We start from the raw sequence: 21,484 nt of genomic DNA, 5'->3' as shown, positions 1-21,484 counted from the left end.
CGATTTTTTTTTATCTTAAAAAATATTAACCTATTGGAGAAACTTGCCAGAGGACTCGTGCCAGGATTTTGTTCACATGTTGGAAAATTTACGATGAATCGTGTGTAAGCCGACAAATGACCATTTCGAACGCGAGACAATAGGTGGTTAGGCTCGGAAACAAACACTTTTCTTGTTTTTGAATTTTAAATTCAAAACAAATTCAAATTTCCAACGATACGTATTCAGGACAATTTTAAATTTGCTCGAAATAATTTCCACAGGACTTTTTCTTATATTTTTTCATCAAGATGGAGCAATTTCGTTATTTCAAGTTAATGAAAATTAAATTACTAACAACTCTTCGAACACGATTGTATAACTTATTCGATAAAAATTAGTACAATTGCTTAAAGAAAAAAACAATCGAGACGAAAAGAAAAATTTCTCCGCCTGTTGGAGAAATCTGTGAGTACAGGTGAGGTAAAGAGAGCACGATGAAATCTCGTGTTCTAATTCATCGAGTTTTTTCTCTCGTTATCGTAGAAAATCGGTTACCATCCACATATTCAGCGATGGAAGTCCTTTTTCTGCTGATTTTAAGAGCATTTGTCCAATTCGTTTGTAATATATTTCCACTGCGATTGTCGTCCCGGATTGTAAGAAACTGTAATAAATAGATCCTGGCCGTAACCATTATTCTCTTCGGGTGAAATGATAGTGTCGGTATGTGATTCGGTTGCCAATTCTTCTCTATTCAGCCATCGTTCTGATCGTTTCCGATTGCCACATATAATCCATTTCTCATCGTAAGTGATAATTTACTTCAAAAGTGAAATTTCTTTCTGCGAAGTAACGACGTGGTTGTCCCAATTCGTTCGAGCTCTCACGTGTGTAAAATTGACGTACGTTGTAAAATAATTAAACGTTTTCTTCTGTCTATCGATTTAATTACAGGACGTAGACAAACGAATGGAGTCTGTACTTAAATAACATTATATCTGACCGATCCTGGTAATCGAATTTATGGTTAAGTAAATAATTGTTACATCGATGGTGCAATTGATAGTTTCACGAGTCAATTCAGTTTCGATGCAAACGGAATTATATTCTAGATGGAAATGATGAATAATGAACTAACAATTGTTTTCGAAAGCTAGTGCACACTTGTTGCAAGAAACCACGTTGATGCTGTGTATAATAATTGACGGTCAAATATCGTTCGGTTTGCATTGTCACATTTTTAACTTGCAGAAATATGCACGTATACAATGTAAAGTTTTCAATTGAATTTTAAATGTCTCTGTTACTTTCGACACGAAGAAAACTCGAAGAAAAAAGTTGTCTGGTCACAAATATGACGATAGGAAAAAGTTTTATTTTTTCAAGGCCATTTCTTGAGAGGTTTCGAGGTCGTGTATCTATTTTTCAATCGTGCAATACGTTTTTCTTTTACGTGACGCAATGACAAATACATAGACAAGTTTCACGATTTATGGTAACACGATCTTCGTGTAACGTTCAGGTACACGGTTACTAAAGGAACACCCTGTGTATCGTATATTTTGCAAGAAAATGATCGAGTAGTTTCAAATTCATCCAAACTTGAATTATCGTAAACATTTTTCTTCTACGCACGGAAGAACGATTTACAAAGAGGAAGGAAAACAATGTTCGACGAAAACGATAAAAACAATGCGAATAAGAAAAATTAGAAATTGTTTATTTTCCTTTCGGATAGAATTCTAAGAATTGTGACATTTCGCGTAGAGTGGTAATTGTTCCATGTCAACGTCATTCGTTGTTATTCAAAGTTGATTAACCCTCAATTGACCGCCATTGTCGCGTTACGCTGGCGTTCATCGCTGCCAAGAAAATAACGCGAAATGCACGAATCTTGTGTGCAACATGGGCTCGCGAAATCGATTTCGAAGTGCAAAACATTCGTATTTCAGTCGAAAATTCTCCCGAGAGTAATTGAAACTCGGGCGACCAATGCCGAGGGATCTGACTAACGAAGCTTGCAATTAAGAACTTTTTTAATCCCACAAGTGACTGAAACACATTTTAAAAATATTCTTAGTCACGTTACCACGTCTTAGAGATTTATGGTAACGTTCGAATGTATCCTTTTCTAGCTCCGGGATCTGGAGTGAACATATTTTTTTAATTTCAAACTTACGAACTGTTCCTTTTCGTTTCTTTTTTTATGTCCCGACAGTTCGTTTTGAAAATTTTCTCGTCAACTCGATCTGAAATTTGCAAAATTCTGATTTCACAAAATTCATCGAACCGTAATTACTTTTTTTCTCATTTCCTTTCGCGTCTAGATGCAAAGCTTAAGTAGCATTATCGAGCTGGTGGTGACTTAGAAGAATTTTAAATGTCGCGATGGAGCAACATTCATTTAACCTTTTAATTGATTAATCGTGGTTCTGCGTCGTAAACGGTTTGGAACATCAATTTTATACTTGTATTGAAAGTATTAATTGTTCAGCGTTTTACATTATTTTAATATTTGTCTGGAAAATAGTTTCTTTTCACTTTCATCATATCTGACTTATATATGTAGGTTAAATATTACAATAGCAACGTATGAGTTAAATATTATAATAGCTACATATACATATTAAATATTATAAAAATATAATATAGCTAGGAGTGTGTACGTATATCGTGTATTCTATTATTTGGTATTATAATACGTAAGGATTAGTTTAGTATATTATTCAAATTGATATTTTATTTACCCTATGAATTTGTCGCTTCGAACAACCTCTGGAAGCTGATTTGCTCACTGACGAATCGACAAAAAAGAATCGATTTCGATCCGTTCAATTACAAATATGTGCACAGCAACTTTGTCTTGAGTTTAACGAAGCGCACAAATATGTACACACGGACTGTAACGTGTTAACTAATTAATCGAGTGTTCGTCTCGACATTTAGCTGCCGTTATCGTTATCAAGGGCAATAAAATATTATTACCTTAAACTTTTATTCGTAATTTGAATTCATCTTGTAATTTACGTCGTTTCTTTCTATTTTTTATCTCTTCGATTCTATGTATTTCTTTCTCATTTCTTTTTCTTTTTTTTTTTTCTTTTTTGTGGAAAATATACAAATTCTTTTCAACGGTTTGTAACAGATATTTTTTACTTCTTCTGACATTAAGGTCGGTTCTTCGTAGCGTATCTGTTTTTCTGATAATTATCTTTCGTTTTTTCCCATAATCACGTAGTAATGAAAAGCAAGTAATCGAGTAAGTGCCTAGACAGCAAATAACACGTCTAGACACAACTATTATACGTGACTCGTTAAAAGTACATTTGTACACGATGTACACGAAGTATGTTCCACATAATTTGTTGATAAATTTATCGATGCGCGATAAAAGATTTGAAAATTTCAAGGGAATTTTTCTCCATTTACATTCAGCAAGTGATTATATCTATCGCGAAACTCAGAATGAAAAAATATCTCTCGTAGACAATTTTGTTTAAGTCTGTAAGTAAAAGATGAAAGTAGAAGATTCATTGATTCATCTAACACGATGTAAACCGATATAACGGAAGTTTCTGGAAAAATTAGAATCAACAAATTTCACCGGTGCAGTATCGTTTGTGGTATAATTTTACCTTTATGTATTAAAAAGGGAAAAGAATATTCTAAACGAAAACAAACATGGTTTTATTGCTCGAGCTACATTAGGAGATATCACACGAAGAAAAACAATACTTGTCGCATTATTCATTGCTATTTTTTTAATTTTAATGTCGTATTCCATTTTTTAACGATTCTGGGCTCTGCTAGAAAGACAAATTTATAGATGAAAACTCATTGTGAATTTTTATTTCTGACCGACAGAATGGTAACCGCGAATCAATACAAATGTTTACGTCCCAACCTATAACTTTTCAAATATTAATGTCTTTATTACATAGAAGATTGAACATCCAGATAAAGATATAAGCAAAATGATCGATTAACACAAGAACTATCAAAGTGGTCAATTTGACCCGTTTGGAACTTTTTTTTAAAATTACTTAATTATTAACCGTGTCTTTACCCACGATATTCGTGGACAATTATCAAACTAGATAACTACTGATATTCGCAAATTTTCCTTTCCTAATCTGACTTCGAAAATACCTACTAGATCGTTCAATAAATTTTGTCATTCTTTCCATAGTAAAAAAATACTATGACACTTGAACTTGAACAACTGTAAATATACGAATGGGTAGACAGATCTACACGAAATTTCACACACGTTCATCAAACAGTAGTTACGATCTTTCGAAGAGTAAAACGACGAACCTAATAGCTTCTTTTCTTATCGACAAAACTTAACGAGCTTATTACACGGTCTGATGCAAATAAGAATACGTTCACCATCGGTAAGTTCTATCGTTAAAATACTGTGTAGATGTTTTTTCTTTATCTATTAAACCCCTTTGAGAGATTAATTCTTACCTATTCTTATATCCTCGTAGGAAATTATAAGAACAGCTTTAGTTTCGATGAGATAATAGTCGGTGTTCCGTAACAACTGCACTATTTCTCGGTATGGGTTAAGGTGCACGTAACTATCCGGAAAGTTTCACACGCCACAATAGCCGCGAGGTTACATTCACGGAGTTTCGATACTGGTTGTAAAACGAAGGTCAGTAGATCTCTCGGATGACAAGCCGGGGGAACCCACCGTTTTTCTTGCTTCCTTATCCAAATATCGTAAGGTTAGCTCGGAATTGCTATGTTCACCCCGTCACTCCGTTGATACCGATAAAGTCAGTTTCGAGACCCGAGTGCTCTATTAGAAAAAGCTCAATGTTGCGTGCCACGAGACCGGCACGGTGCAACCTCGAAAGGGATGTTCTCGGTTGAATTGAATGAAAATTCTCGGCACGAGCAGGGCCGTAACGGCGCGCCATATATTTCGTTTGGGTACTCGAGCACGAAATCTGTTCATACGCTTACAATATTTATGCGCGACACGATCCACGGCCTCGTCATTTATATTTCTTTGACGAACGAAACCCGTAACACCGTCTGCTCTATCGGTTATTATTTTCACACCGTTCTCGTAACGTTGTAACATCGATTACTCGACGATCTGGCAAATTAGTCGAACTTGTCGAGCGACCGGCTGTAATGTTGGAATATTAATTCACCGATATCGAAGGAATTGGAACCGAACTCGTCGAGGGTTATTTTAATCGACTAAATTCAACGAACGTACATTTACAACGAGTAGTGAGGATAAATGATAATTCGGATACATTTCTAGATCTTGTTATCGAGTTGAAATTGGAATTTGAAATCATTTTAAACGTTACACTGAATTAACGATGGAAGATCGTAAAGATTAGTCATTTTACTTGTGATTAGTTTTTACTCGTGGTATTATAATACACATTGAATTGGAATAAAAATTTTATGGTGAATGATGGAAGATTATAAAATTAGTCATTTTACTTGGAATTAGTTTTTAGTCGTGGTATTATAATACACATTGAATTGGAATAAAAATTTTATGGTGAATGATGGAAGATTATAAAAATTAGTCATTTTACTTGGAATTAGTTTTTAGTCGTAGTATTATAATACGCATTGAATTGGAATAAAAATTGGAAATTGTATAGGTTTATGGTAAATGATGAAAGATTATACAAATTAGTAATTTTACTTGTAATTAGTTTTTACTCGTAGTATTATAATACACATTAAATTAGAATAAAAATTGAAAATTGTATAGGTTTATGGTAAATGATGAAAATTATGGTAAATGATGAAAGATTATAGAAATTAGTAATTTTACTCGTAATTAGTTTTTACTCGTAGTATTATAATACACATTGAATTGGAATAAAAATTAAAAATTGTACAGATTTATGGTAAAGATTAGCAGTGATTTTTCATTCGAAAATTGATACATTTTGTAGTGACTTACGATATATATTTTATTACCATTGAAGGCGATGTATGTAGCTACGAATATTTCTGATCAAAGGTTTGGATGTTTTTTAAAGGTATTAAATTCACGATGGAATTAATAGATTTTCCAGCTATTTGACAAACGACGTGTTTCACGGTTGTAAAATATAGTCCCGAGTATCGCGTTATTTCAGATCTGATTTCAATGCAACGAGGTCTAATATTGACATTTTTCCATCAGAAACTTCCATTCAAGTTGTTCCATTGTGTAAGATGTATTCAATTGGTTTTTGCATATCGTACATCCCGTTCAATTTTTCACTTATTCCGCGTATTCGATTTTCGTGTTTCCCATAGGGTTGCATATGAGGTGTTTCTGAAATATTTAACAGAGAATTACTGCCAGATTCTACGAAACGTATCGATGAGAAACGTTACGCAAACGGAGATTCGCGAATCGTTTGCAATTGCCTCGATAAAATGATCGAAACTGTGTTATTGTAAATTTATACATCACGTACGTTCAAATAAGTATAAAACATTAATAGAAAAATCTTCCACCGAGATTATCGATTACGAAATGGTACAGCTATCGTTAGTCTCGTTGAATTATTCGCGAAGTATTCAAATTTAAAATCTCGAAGAAGATTGCAGATTTTTAACCGGTAATTCATCAAATGTTAAAGAAAGAAGGATTTTACGTGGAACTTGGGTATCTTTTAAGCGATAAGCGTACTGCTCGTAGCATTCTATGGGAACAAGCACACGTTACAGTTAACAGCCACGTTACCATCGAATTATGCGTCTGCGAAACCTTCCTCTTTGAAAACGCGCAGGTAATGTAAGATATATATATATATGAAGATTTTATTCAGGATGAGTGGTTTTCGTTTTCCGGCAGACGCTCGAGATAAATATATTCTGGTATATGAAGGATTATCGATGGAACGATATTATCTATTTGCTTATATTTGCGTTCGATCAGCCCGTGTATGCCAATATTGATAGAATTCGCAGGGAAATCAAAAATTTCTCCGTGTTTTTATATATTAAACTTCGAATTTTACTACACGTTGAAGTGTTCTCTGCGCTCGGAGTTTGTTCTGCCATTCTATTTAAATTTTAGTTCGTAGTGATTATTAAAATATGAAACAAGTATCTACTTAAGAATGAACCAAAGTGAAATCCAATCAGCTCAACTATTCGTTCTTACCAATCGAGATACGATTCTTCAAAATTGTAAGACCGATTAGAAATTTAGCAATTCTTCGTAAATAATTTTTTCTTCGTCGAATATGTTAGTAGCGTGTATTTAAGAGAATACTTCGAAAAGCATACATTCGATGTCACCTCGAATAAGTTGCAACGGTACTCTGATTATTGAAACGCGAATCGTTGGAATTTTTGTTGCAATTTGTTTCGCACGTTAAAATGAGCGCAACGGTACCAATTTCGTTAAAAATATCTGTACAACCGTACACGCAAATTTTATACCAGTAACGGATCAATTATTTTACGAAGAACGCGTTTGGTAGATAAGCTATGAAATTTTATTTCGGATTTTGTATTTTAAAATATTTTATATTTTTACCGAGAAGTTTTCGCGACACTGTGAAAGGGCGAAACGGTTTGTGTCGTTGCAACGTAAAAAAATGCACGCTTGTTCGTTTCGTCGGATCAGACATCGCGATAATGTGCACGCTTTAACAATATCAAGGCAATCGGCAGGAAGTGTAGAACAGATGACCGGATCGATTTGTACAGTGAGTGCATGCATTGTTACATTCTCGTTTTCCGGTTTCTCGTTTTCCTGTATCTTTAAGAATGGCCGACAGTGCATCCGTGTCATTCGTGAAACATTGTTTAAAAATATAGTACTTCTAGATCAAAGAAAATAGCACACACTATGCGCTATCATTGACCACTCGGGAATTTTTTTTTTACACGTTCCCTTCTCGCAATTTGTAATTTATTTCGCAACGTTTGGAAAATTTTATTATGGTTCGATTGTTCGTTAACAACATACAGATGTTATTATTTCCCCAGTGGTTCGTTTCATTTACGAGCACGTTGGATGTATGGAATGTTTTTTAATTAATCTTCTCAAGGTAGGTTAAGTATGAGGATTGTTGGCTGGTGCGATAAGATGATTAGTTGGACTCAATTTATAATTCTCAGCATGTCGTGTAATGAATTCTTCTACTGATTCGATTTTGAGGTTCTCTCTTAAGTGGATTCCTAAGTATTCGACAACATTAGTTCGAGGTATGATTTTGTTGCTAATTGAAACGTTGGGACTGCGTGTTTTTTTAGTGTAAAAATATTATGTGTAGGTTAAATATTCTCTTAATTTTAATTTTCCATTTGCTGAAATATCGTTCTATCGTTGGTAGACTTTTGTTGGAGCATTGAAAAAGTAGTTTCAGGATTTTTGTGTATTGCAAGAATTACAGTATCGCAGGTGAAAGTTGAGAGTATCATAGTTGATGTGGTTAGTATGTCGGTGGTGTATAGGGTATAAAGAGTGGGCCCGAGTATACTCCCTTCCTGTGTTTATACTGTGAAGGACTCGAGAGTAGATTCAAAGTTCTCCAAATGCGACGAATGGTACATAAACATTACCTAGTATCGTATAATATAACTACAAACCGAGACTTTCCTGTTCTAGTTAGCACACTTGAGTTTTCATTTAAATTTCTTAATGTTTTTTTTGTAATTTGAATCGCGCGAGCATAGTGTTTCGTAGACGGTTATCCTTAGAGCGATTAAAAATATTTATTACAATAATGAGACACGAGAAAAAAATTAAACTGTGTTATTTTCAAATATTGCCAATAGCAATTCTTAATTCTTCGATGTAAAACAAAACTGTTAATAAAAAGATTTTTTGATTAAAGAGGGACAATTGGGTGTGTGGTTTTTTAAATCGATACAAAATATTAAAGGTAACGTTAATTCAAAGTATACGAATGTCAAGGTTTCATGATTGTGAAGAAAACAAAATTCATGAATTTCAAAGATTGCAAAGTCTGTAAGGAGAAATTGAAAAGTTATTTACATCGTGATACAAAGAAGAGTAGTGAAGAAACATTTCATCCTTGTGAAGAAAATAAAATTTATCAATTTGAAAAATTGCGAAATCTGTAAAGAGAAATTGAAAAGTTACTTACAATCTATCGAAAAACGTAGATAATTATGATACAAAGAAGAATAGCAAACAAACATTTCATTCTTGTGAAGAAAACAAAATTTATCAATTTCAAAAATTGCAAAATCTGTAAGGAGAAATTGATAAGTTCTTTACAACCTATCGAAAAACGTAGATAATTATGATACAAAGGAGAATACTGAACAAACATTTCATTCTTGTGAAGAAAACAAAATTTATCAATTACAAAAATTGCAAAATCTGTAAGGAGAAATTGATAAGATATTTACAACATATCGAGAGACGTGGATAATTATAGTAAAAAGAAGAATAGCAAACAAACATTTCGTTCTTGTGAAGAAAATAAAATTTATCAATTTGAAAAATTGCGAAATCCGTAAAGAGAAATTGAAAAGTTACTTATGATACAAAGGAGAATAGTGAACAAACATTTCATCCTTGTGAAGAAAACAAAATTTATCAATTTGTAAAATTGCAAAATCTGTAAAGAGAAATTGAAAAGTTACTCACAATCTATCGAGAGACGTGAATAATTATGATACAAAGAAGAATAGTGAACAAACTCTCGCGATATTTGCTCGTGAAAAACATGCCGTTTTGCTTACTGCATCGAGCTCGTGTCTCGCGTTACGTGAAATTTCTCGCAGCTGGGGCTGCGACTACTTCTGGAAACATTCGTCGTATACTCCAGACATGTGAGGATATTATACGACGAAAACTGAAACGGAAATCTGCATCCACTGCGAGACACAAGAAGGATCGTGTCGGCTTTGCAAAACGATATGCACGGTATAAGAAGAAATGGCGAACAACTATATTTACAGACGAGAAAAGATTCAATCTGAAACCATTCCTGGCCGAAAAGAGGATTCGACAAAAGTATAGTGTGAAATGGGTAGGTGGATTACTATATAATAATTTGAACAGAGATTACAGTAGACTTATCGAACATAGTAGTTACAATTATGACTGCCAATTGTATTCGTTGAAGACTGAAATACTTATCGTAATTAAATACCACAATTTGAAAAATATGCAGTACAGATTGCTAGTGGTAATTTCATTTTTCAGCAAGGTACTGCAGTTCAGATTGCCAAAATTGTTACAGATTATTTTTCATTTAAAAATATTCCGTATCTTGACTGGCCAGTGTTCTCTTCCGATATAAATATCATTGAGAATTGTTGAGGCAATATTTTAATCGAGCAGTCTATAAAAAGATAGTTAATTTGAAAATATTGTCGAATTAAAAGTATGTTTTAAAGAAGAATGACTCAAGAAATAAAAACACTCGTAACAATACACGAATAATAATAGTAATTCAAAAACGTTCTTATTTGCATAATTCAGATACCAGTCGATCAATTATAATTTTTAAGTTATTATTAAGTACGTATGTTGAACGAGACTTAAAACTTCAAACGTGTAAAAGAAGTGCTTGAAATTTTGTGTTTATCAAGAATTTGAACCCTCTTGTGAGTAATTCTTGTGAACTTTTGATATCATTGTCTTACTCTTCTTTATGTTGTGCTTATTATCGCCATCGACGTCGAGATAATTAGCACTGAATACAAGGAATATTATATACTTCCCGTGGCTTATCTGTGTTTTCCTTCGCGTGTAACCGGAACGTAAAACGCAAAAAAAGAACTAATTCGCTCGACTGTCTGATATTTTAAGAAGAGAATGTTTAGTTTAAAAACAAACTAAAAAATAATTTAATGTCATATTGATACGTATACATTACGTTAAAAATTCGACACACCCTTGTCGCGTGGACTAATTTTCGTAAACCCATAATAAATATACTCCACAAGATTCAACCTAAACAATGACAAGTCAAATACACAGACAACGCACTATTACGATTACAATTTCAGTCGATTAAAAATTCGACACACCCTTGTCGCGTGGACTAATTTTAGTACACCTGTAATAAATATACTCCACAAGATTCAACCTAAACAATGACAAGTCAAATACACAGACAACGCACTATTACGATTACAGTTTCAGTCGATTAAAAATTCGACACACCCTTGTCGCGTGGACTAATTTTAGTACACCTGTAATAAATATACTCCACAAGATTCAACCTAAACAAAGACAGGTCAAATACACAGAAAACGCACTATTACGATTACAGTTTCAGTCGATTAAAAATTCGACACACCCTCGTCGCGTGGACTAATTTTCCCAGACCCATAACGAATACACCGCAGAAGACTTAACCTAAATAAAGGTCAGACAGGTTGCGTGGACTCAAAATGTCAATACAAAATTAGACCGTACCCCCTGTGGTACCGTTCCTATTGATTCAGTTTTATTGGCGGCGCCGGCGACAAGTGCATAGAACCGAGCCGGTACTCTCTAATAATGTATGTTCCTTCTCTTACATCTAGACGGTTTTTCCGCGTCTAGGGAAACGGGAGCGGTAAGGTTCAGTGGCTCGCGAGTAACGAGATTTTCCGAGCAAACATTTTCCAGCACTACCCTATCAAGATTTCCTCGGCGGCGGGTTCGGTCGTTTAAAGAATGACCGTTCCACTCGAGAGGTCCTTTGGATCGGTGTACAACGTGACGATCTAATCTCCGTTAAATAATAAAACGGATTACAAAGAACGCAACGCTTTATCTTCGATCGAGATAAAAGGTAACGTCTGCACGTAACGCGAGAAAAAAAAGAAAACTCCCGTATCGCGAGACTGTATTTATTATTTTTCGTCCCTTTTGCACCGTACCCCTCTCTTTGTCCACGGCTTGAAAACCCATAGCTTGAATGACACAGAGACGCTTCGAAGTCCGCGATCCGACGCGAACTATTTTTACAATTACGTCCACCGTCTACCCAGCGTCCTTCAGCGATTTCATTTCACTGGTAACGCGCGTTCGTCGTATTAAATTCTCTGAAATTGAAATTGCGGCTTTCGTTCGGGCGTGTGCCTCGACTTCTTGATTTCGCTCGCCACGAAATTATCGCCTCTGCGTTGCATCGATCCCAAGTGAAAGAATCCTGCGATTGCAACTAAATAGAAAAGGGATTATATGGTTCCTTATCAGCGACCAGGTACACCGCTGAACCGTATCCCGATGAAACAGGGTCCAACCCTCTTAACAGTAGAAGTATCGATAGATTTTTGAATATTAAGGTATACCTTGTATCTATCGAAAAGAAAACCAATTATTGAAGGAAAAGAGGAATTTTTTAAATTGACCGCACGTGTTGGATAAAAACAGTCATGACGTCTTTGAAAAACACGTTGTGGAATGTAAAGTATATTTCATTATTAAAGCAGTTGAAACCAGTCATTTTGACTGATTGGTGAATCTAGGGTTAAGGAGGAAGTTAGAGTGAGTTGAAAAGTATTTGTACGTTATATTATAAGGAAATACTTCTTGTAAAACTGATTTCAATGAAGGTTTGTGTGCACGTAGAGCATAATAGTGCATGTTTAGAACAATTCTTTTGTCCGGAGGAAATTTCTTTAAGAAGGTGAAATCAAGTTTCAAAGGTTTTAATGTTTCTTCATTTTTTTAACGATATTCTTCTTGGGACTATTTTTATACAGAATAATTAGAGCATTAAGAGCTGAATTATTTTCATGTGAAAAGTTTTGCTTCATTTCCCACTATTACGAAGCTGTAATTGAAAACTGTTGATTTCAGACGACTGAAGAGCTTGCAATAACTTTAATTTTCTTTATAACAACAGTTTTCTTGTAAACAAATGTTCAATTGTTAGTGCTCTATCGTTCAATTGTAAAAAAAGCTGCCAATAAATTGTATTAAGAAAATGAAGAAATTTTGAATTTTCAGTATGCTTTACGTGCACACAAACTTTCATTAAAATCAGACTTGTAGGTTTCAGGAATTTCCTTATAATATAGTGCACGAATACATTTTTGCTCCACTGTATATTGTCCCGTGAAAAAGGAAGTATTACGAGAGAGTAAATAATACTGTGCACCGCCGCTTGAAAGTCTCGAGAGAGTTACCGAACGTCTCGTAAGCTTTGGAATAAGAATTATTTGAAAGGAATGTTCATAAATATTAAGACACGATTTTGAAAGTCGATCACCGATTTAGATTACGTTCGATCATCATTTTATTCGATTTAACGTTTGTAATTATCGAGAAATAATACATAATGTTCGAGAATAATGTACTGCATCTAATGCAACACTGATATATATATATAGTACTGTGCAAAAGTCTACATTATAGGACTCTATATTTTATCGGGAATGAAAGTAAACAAATTTAGATTTAGCTTATATTATAGTATACGGTTAAAAATTATATAAAAATATTATAAATATTCTAAGGAAATTTTAATATTGATTTTTTTTTGGTCCTGACGATAACGTGTCGATTTTTCTTGTATATGTTCGGGGAGAGATTCTGTAAAATCAAACGAGCCCTGTTCAGACTATAGCGTATGAACTCTAGATATTCAATAAATTCGAAGAGTTTTCCGATAAATTGCTCCCACATTAGTTTCTTACCGACCTGTAACAACTGTGCAGAATTTATCTCAGATTGTATTAGTTTTTTTTCTCAGAATCCTATCAACGGATTTGTATTAATTTCACGACAGTGTACTCGATCAATTTTAGTAAATTGCAATGCAACGCTCTTTAAGAATAATATGATAAAGAAGTACAGAATATTTCTTTCTCGCAGATATTTCTTCGTTCGATTTCGAAGACGAAAAACATTCATCTATATATTTTATATCTTCGTGTATTGATCTACGAATATTTCACAAGTCGTAATTTTTATTACAAGCCGATTTTGTACACGTTTGTTGTAATCTATTATTCAGTTATATCGATTGCCAAGTTAATCATGTAAAAATTTCTTTGGAAGTCAATCTAGATTCTTAGTTAATAAAATTAATAAATTGGTATAATTTAATCACTTCGATTACGAAATATTATTTTGGATAAAATATTTTTATATACATATAAAAAAATATGTTCCATACACATATAACTGTTTAACACTTTTTATCTGCGAGGCCAACTCATTCAAATATGTATAACATTTTCTATCTTTATTTAAAAAGTACGTCTCTACCTAAGTGTACGTTATTGATTTAGAAGATATTAATTTAGAATGAGTAAGCACGATTCAGATATTAATCTAAAATGAGTATTATCTAAAAATGATGCAGGTTAAACGTTAACGATTATAAATAAAGATGAAATTCTACATATTTTGATTCAATCTCAATTCTAATAATTTTAAGCAGACTTGCAAATTTCAATTTTCCAAATCTACATGCTTTGTTGTCTTATATTTGTTCGATCAATATTTTTATTTTAATCTATCAATCGAATTGATCGTAACAAAAGTTTCCGAATGCTTTTAAATATCTACTGGACTGTTACCTGATTATTAATATTTGAGTATCACGACTTATAAGAAACTATCTAGCTTTGTGTACGCAAAAAATATGTTGAATAAAGATTGGGATCGGATTGTATCATTAAACATTTGTTCGAAGGTCAACAAATTGTTGTTTTATTCATGTTGTATTTATATGGAATGATACGTAACAAATATGGATAAAAATTAATACGTATAACAGATTGCAACGTAAAACTTTTTAAATCACTTTTGAGCGTAGCGTTGTTTCGAAGACACGATGATGTATAAACAGGATAAGAAAACAAGTAAAAAAATATTCGTGGATGATTTGAATACCATTTGACTCGACTTCGTAATAATTAATGAGTTCCATAGGAAATAATTATATCTATTTTGTGCATCAATGGGACTGAATTATGTAAAGCTTATACAAGTTGTTGCATCTCTTTCTAAAAATATTAATACTTAATAATAAATTGTAATCGTAATACTAATCTTTGAGAAAAATCCACTGGTACGTGGGCAGAAGATTCATATCTCGTTTGGTGCTTTCCGAGAAAAAGTATTACTTTTTCATAGAATACTCCTACCGTATTAAATCTGCATATGCATACACATATTACCTCGTGCATTGAATGTTTACATAAATACAAAATGTATATAGTACTTTAATCTTTTCAAAGTGGTAAAGAAATCAGAATTTGGACTTGCAGCGTTTTCCATTACGTACTAAACATGCAATGTTTTCAATATTTTTGTATTGAACATTCAGTAGAATTAATGTATTTTATATACGACTTTTCTGCTACATAAATAATTTCATCTACTTTACGAATATCACCAATACGTACAGTATAGACATAAATCGCGAAATATGAGGAAAAATAATTTTTTTCGATTATCATATTTTATTTAAATATTAGATCAGTGCGTTTCACTGGAGCATTTATAATATAAAATCTACAATAGATATTTGAAGGATTTTTCGATAATATAATATTATTATAAATATTTATAGGAGTGATATAAATGTAAATTTACCGTAATGAATATTTATTTCATAACCTTGCAATCGATATTGACTGAAAGATAATATTAGATAAGAAATTACACAAATCGAATAAAGAGTGATAGAAACGTATTTTAACGTTTCATTTTCGCTTGATTCGTCAGAATTTTTATTAATATTAATCTAAAAAGGAAGTACAATTTAGCTTCAATAACCATCTCACAATTAAATAACTCATAATATGAAAAACATACAATGGATTAATTAAATCTACGTTTGTTAAATATCTAAATTGAGAAAACGAAAAATACAAAATATATTAACACATTTCTTTAACACGAGGAAGTAACAAGCACGAGAACAAATTAAAGTAATTTTGTAATAAGTCCTAGTTCTTTCCTCTATAAAGAAAAGAATGTTTCTGTGTGTTAAGTATTTGAAAATATTTATGAAAATCTTTACAAAGATCTGAATTTAAAAGAAGGAACAAAAATTATTTGAAAATATTTTCCTAAATATTTTCAAAGACAATTGTGCACGGATATAAAGTAAATGGATCAGGAACTATCGTGCAGTACTAAGGTATAAATTCTAGAATATTATAACTGAATTTTGGTTGTAGTAAAGACAGGAAGATGAGTTTCTCGAGATCGATTGTTCGCTTATTTGCAGGCGTCAGAGTTTCTCCGTTTCTTTCTTTCCTTTCATTGCCAAAACTAACACGTAAGGGTTGAATAATGTATTTATTCCACTGAGAGGTACTAACGCTTAAGTGGAAGAACGCCAAATTGTTTCAGCCAGCCACACAGAATTCCTTCCAGCTGCACTTACAAATTGACCAATGCGCACACCAAGCAACTTTCCAGTGTAAGTGATTGCGAGGAAATTGTTGTTCCATTTATTCGAACACGACGAAACCGAACATATTTCGTTTAAAATACGCAGAACTGGAACGATCGGTACGTTCCGTTGCTTCACCCGACCGTAAATTTATCGTTTTCACTTGTGTAATCTTTGTTTATCGAACATAGATAAATTAATACGTAAGTCATGCTTGAAAGAATTCGTCGAGCTGCTCGCGTCGAAGTGCATCAGTCCGTAGATTTTCAAAAGTTACGTTGATAAAAATTCATGAGTGGTGCAATTGATCGAACATCTACAAACATGTAAATTACTTCCGCATAATAAATTCCAATTAGATGCGTCGGATCGCAATCACGGTTTCTTGTCAATAAATTGAACGAATCAATACAGAACAGTTCGAAAACAAAATTACGTAACACTCTTGCTGTGAAGGAACTATTATTATGAAATAATTATATCGAAAGATTGCAAAGATAGGAATATAAATAGTAATACGAAAGTTTAACGGACTTCGGGATAATTTTGTATCTCTCACGCTTGAGTTGCAAAAACGAAAATTCAATTACGATATTTAAAATCGAGTTGGAGTTTAACCGAGATTGATTTGGAAATTAACACGAGACCTCGAGATCGAAAATTGAAAAATTAAGAAAACTATACGTTTTGACGAAAAGTTTGCTTTTTCCGTTACTTAAATTTACTATAAAAATCCTTGAACATCGATTCATTGTTCGTTTCAAAAAGAATAATTACTTTGTTAAAGCAGACTTATTTAAGGGTTGCTTATTTGACTACAGAAAATATGTAACAAACAAAAGCAGAGAAATGTATTCTTACTCCTTTTACTCGTCTACATTTTTCTCTTACAATTACTTGAAAATATATACGTAGTATATATATACACGGTATATCCATATGTACCTTAAAATCCATATTTGAAGTAACTTACGGAAGAAGTATTTTAAAATTTTAATTAAGAATGGAGGGATTGATAACTCAAGTCTAAAACCTAAGAAATACAACGTTTTGAAACGAGCACTATTCAAATGAATATCGGAGACAGTTTGGAAAATAGACACGATCGAGATAAATCTATTCTTCATTCAACATAGAGGCCATGTTGCATCTGCGTGGAATTTTTGTTGATCGATCATGAATATAATTTTCACCGTTTCACCTTTCGAGAGTTTATGCGACAGGTGGAAGTTCAACGATGCTTGCCAACGCAGATGTTTGAGAGTTTCAAGAATGAGCTGTATTCTTTAGGAAAGATATTTTGACACGTCTCCAACATTGCAGGTAGCTTTCTTAACTGACACTTGTTTGCATCTTGTAGTTCAAGTCAATTTAAAGTACTCGTATTCTCGTTACGGGTCGTTGATCTGAGATTTTTCATTCGAATAACAACAATCAGTGCATTCGTTGTCGAGCTGATTTCATAGAATTTTTCCTGGCTACCATTTTAGGTGTCTTCATAATTTATACTTTCAATCCGATTATTTGGTTAAAATTCTACAGAGGCTAGACTTTCAAACGTCCATTACATTTTTACACAGTGTTATCCCAATTTGAATATCGTATAATGTATTACGATGGCAGACTTATCGTATAAGCTTTTATACAAAATTCTGCTCCAAATCATTAAGATAAACGATTAAGACAAAAAATAATCAAAAAAATCATAAGGAATTAAGAAACTCAGAAATATCAAGTGAACACTATTTGGAATACACTCTTCTCAATTTCTGAATAGTTCAATCAATCATTGGTACTATGAAAAAAGATAAAAAATAATCAAAGAAATCATAAGGAATTAAGGATCTCAGAAATATCAATGGAGACACAGAATATCAAGTGAACACTCTCTGGAATACACTCTTCTCAATTTTTCAACAGTTCAACCAATCATTGGTACAACGAAAAAAGATAAAAAAAATAATAAAAAAAATCATAAGGAATTAAGGATCTCAGAAATATCAATAGGGACATAGGTTATCAAGTGAACACTCTCTGGAATACACTCTTCTCAATTTTTCAACAGTTCAACCAATCATTGGTACAACGAAAAAACAGTCGTTACAGAACACGGATAGTGCTTCGTTCGATCAACCGACGAGGCTGCAATCCTTTCCAAATGTTAGAGTATCGTTTCAAAAGGTCTTGCACTCTCGCTACACTATCATCCGTGAGATCTCAGGGTGCGCAAGAACGTCAAAAATCTATCTCCGACACGGTGACGAATCTACGTCGAAGGAGCGTACGATTTATCAAGAGGCTGACAAGTCTATTCACCTAGAAATTCTGAAGCATCGGGTACGTCCTCCGACAATGCGACGGAAGAAAACTATCCGCGGAGAGCCGGGAACGAGTGTCTGTAGGTTTTGTTCGTGAACTTACGAGATGTTCGCACGCGTCGCGGGCGGACAAATGAGCTCTCGTATTGCGACGTTCCTCGAAATCAATCGATCGCGTGCGATACACCTACGAGGCGAGTTAACTCAAGGCCTCATTGATTCGAGCGCGAGCGTGCAGCATCGATTAACAGGCTCTGGTTCGATCGATGCCTCAAGCTCGGGTCCTCGCGGTCACGCAGATCCGACCTTTCCGGATAATTGCCTTAATCGACGTAACGACAAGCAACAGCATTCGATTCTCGCATCAGGTTCGATGGATACCAGGAGCGGACAAGGGGTATAGCTTGCTTTCGTGCCCGGCTAATCGCGAGCAGACGTATCCATGGCTGCGCGGCTCGTACGGGGTCGCGTACGTATCTCGCGTGGTTCGCGTGCAACGCCTGACCTCCTTCACGACATCGGTGAGATACGTATGTTTATGATTCCGGCAATAACGCTCGTGTTATGGAGTTCAGGCGAACGAGCATAATAACAACGCCAGAAATAAGGCGAGGACTGCCACTTAGCCCTTAACTTTGCAGCGGTAGCCTGCTTCGAAAAATTCTTCGAGGTAGTTATTTCTCTTTCGGTGGAAAACTAAGCACTTTTTGAGAATTTACTTCAAGTGATAGCTCTGATCGAAGGTCCAAGGTTTTTACCATTCGTTTGGTAGGTCTTTGCGAAATGAAGAATGTTTCTTTTACGTTGAGAAGATATATTTTATGATTTCAACTTTACCGAGACTTGACGTCAGAAATAAGGTTAGGCATTAACTTTGCAGCGTTTGCTTGGTCCTAAAAAGTGGTAGTCATTTAGTCATTTCTCTTTCGGTGGAAAACTAAGCACTTTTTGAGAATTTACTTCAAGTGATAGCTCTGATCGAAGGTCCAAGGTTTTTACCATTCGTTTGGTAGGTCTTTGCAAAATGAAAAATATTTCTTTTAGGTTGAGAAGATATATTTATGATTTCAACTTTATCGAGACTTGACGTCAGAAATAAGGTTAGGCATTAACTTTGCAGCGTTTGCTTGGTCCTAAAAAGTGGTAGTCATTTCTCTTTCGGTGGAAAACTAAGCACTTTTTGAGAATTTACTTCAAGTGATAGCTCTGATCGAAGGTCCAAGGTTTTTACCATTCGTTTGGTAGGTCTTTGCGAAATGAAGAATGTTTCTTTTACGTTGAGAAGATATATTTTATGATTTCAACTTTACCGAGACTTGACGTCAGAAATAAGGTTAGGCATTAACTTTGCAGCGTTTGCTTGGTCCTAAAAAGTGGTAGTCATTTCTCTTTCGGTGGAAAACTAAGCACTTTTTGAGAATTTACTTCAAGTGATAGCTCTGATCGAAGGTCCAAGGTTTTTACCATTCGTTTGGTAGATCTTTGCGAAATGAAAAATACTTCTTTTAGGTTGAGAAGATATATTTATGATTTCAACCTTATCGAGACTTAACGTCACAAATAAGGTTTGACATTAACTTTGCAGCGTTTGTTTGGTCCTAAAAAGTGGTAGTCATTTAGTCATTTCTCTTTCGGTGGAAAACTAAGCACTTTTTGAGAATTTACTTCAAGTGATAGCTCTGATCGAAGGTCCAAGGTTTTTACCATTCGTTTGGTAGGTCTTTGCGAAATGAAGAATGTTTCTTTTACGTTGAGATGATATATTTTATGATTTCAACCTTACCCAGACTTAACGTCAGAAATAAGGTTAGGCATTAACTTTGCAGCGTTTGCTTGGTCCTAAAAAGTGGTAGTCATTTAGTCATTTCTCTTTCGGTGGAAAACTAAGCACTTTTTGAGAATTTACTTCAAGTGATAGCTCTGATCGAAGGTCCAAGGTTTTTACCATTCGTTTGGTAGATTTTTCAAAATGAAAAATATCGTTTTTACATAAAAGGAAAATAAACAATGGCGATGATATTGCTAGTTGTGAAATTTTTAATTCGTACTGAACTAGAATGCAAAATCGAAGTTGTTGATTACCATTTAATGATCGTTTTACAGCAAGAACTGGGATAATTGCAAATTTTTGAAATTGACAAAATGAAAGTGTTTTAGAGAAAAATTAGACTTCTTGCTGGACAAATTCATTCTTTTTGTAAGCAAAAAAGAAACTGATAAAGAATAAAGTGTTATCCTTGTTTCGGGTGTGCACGTAGCATGTAATGTAAACTCTTCTCCAAAGATGAAGTCAATCGGATTATTTGTCATCTTACGTAGTCTTATGGTTGTAGTTAATCGTGTCTCATAAACATGTTTAACGATCGCAATAACGTGAACCATCGTTGGCCTTCGCGGCCTGAACGGAAAGTCACGTAACATTGGCGCTGCACTCAACATGTTAAGGGGGTATTCGTTTTTTTCTGGTAAACAGAATCGATTTTCATTTTGTTTGTATTTTCTATGATGTAGTTATGTTTCTAGAATATGCATGTTGAATATTATATATATATATATGAAATTACAGTGCCTTTAAAGTATGAACACACGCGTGAAATTCTTTGAGTTGTTTCTTAATTAGATTCTTTTTTATTCTTGTCTTCTTAGTGTACAAATAGCTGTTGATATTTAGTGTGATTTTTTTCCATAGAAATTTAGTTTAGTTTTCCATAGAAATGGTATACCGGCTTGAAGGACACTGTTAATGCGTTGAAATCTAAATAATGAGTTATTTTTATTAGTTATAAACCAATATTTATCGACTAGGGTTTGTTTATCTTCATCGGACTACCCTAGATTAAGGGGTTGGGATATATCTTA

The 21,484-nt window shown here is 33.8% G+C and overlaps 1 protein-coding gene across 1 annotated transcript in view; it reads left to right on the top strand.

The window, feature by feature from the left end:
* Positions 1-21,484, top strand: part of Igl (IQ calmodulin-binding domain containing protein igloo) — a 188,760-nt gene that overhangs the window by 2,307 nt on the left and 164,969 nt on the right. The gene's annotated exons all lie outside the window — the stretch shown is intronic.

Source organism: Ptiloglossa arizonensis, chromosome 9 (genome assembly GCF_051014685.1).
Source record: "Ptiloglossa arizonensis isolate GNS036 chromosome 9, iyPtiAriz1_principal, whole genome shotgun sequence".
NCBI lineage: Eukaryota > Metazoa > Arthropoda > Insecta > Hymenoptera > Colletidae > Ptiloglossa > Ptiloglossa arizonensis.
Note: the sequence above shows the minus strand (reverse complement) of the source record. Positions and strands in the feature narration are given on the sequence as shown.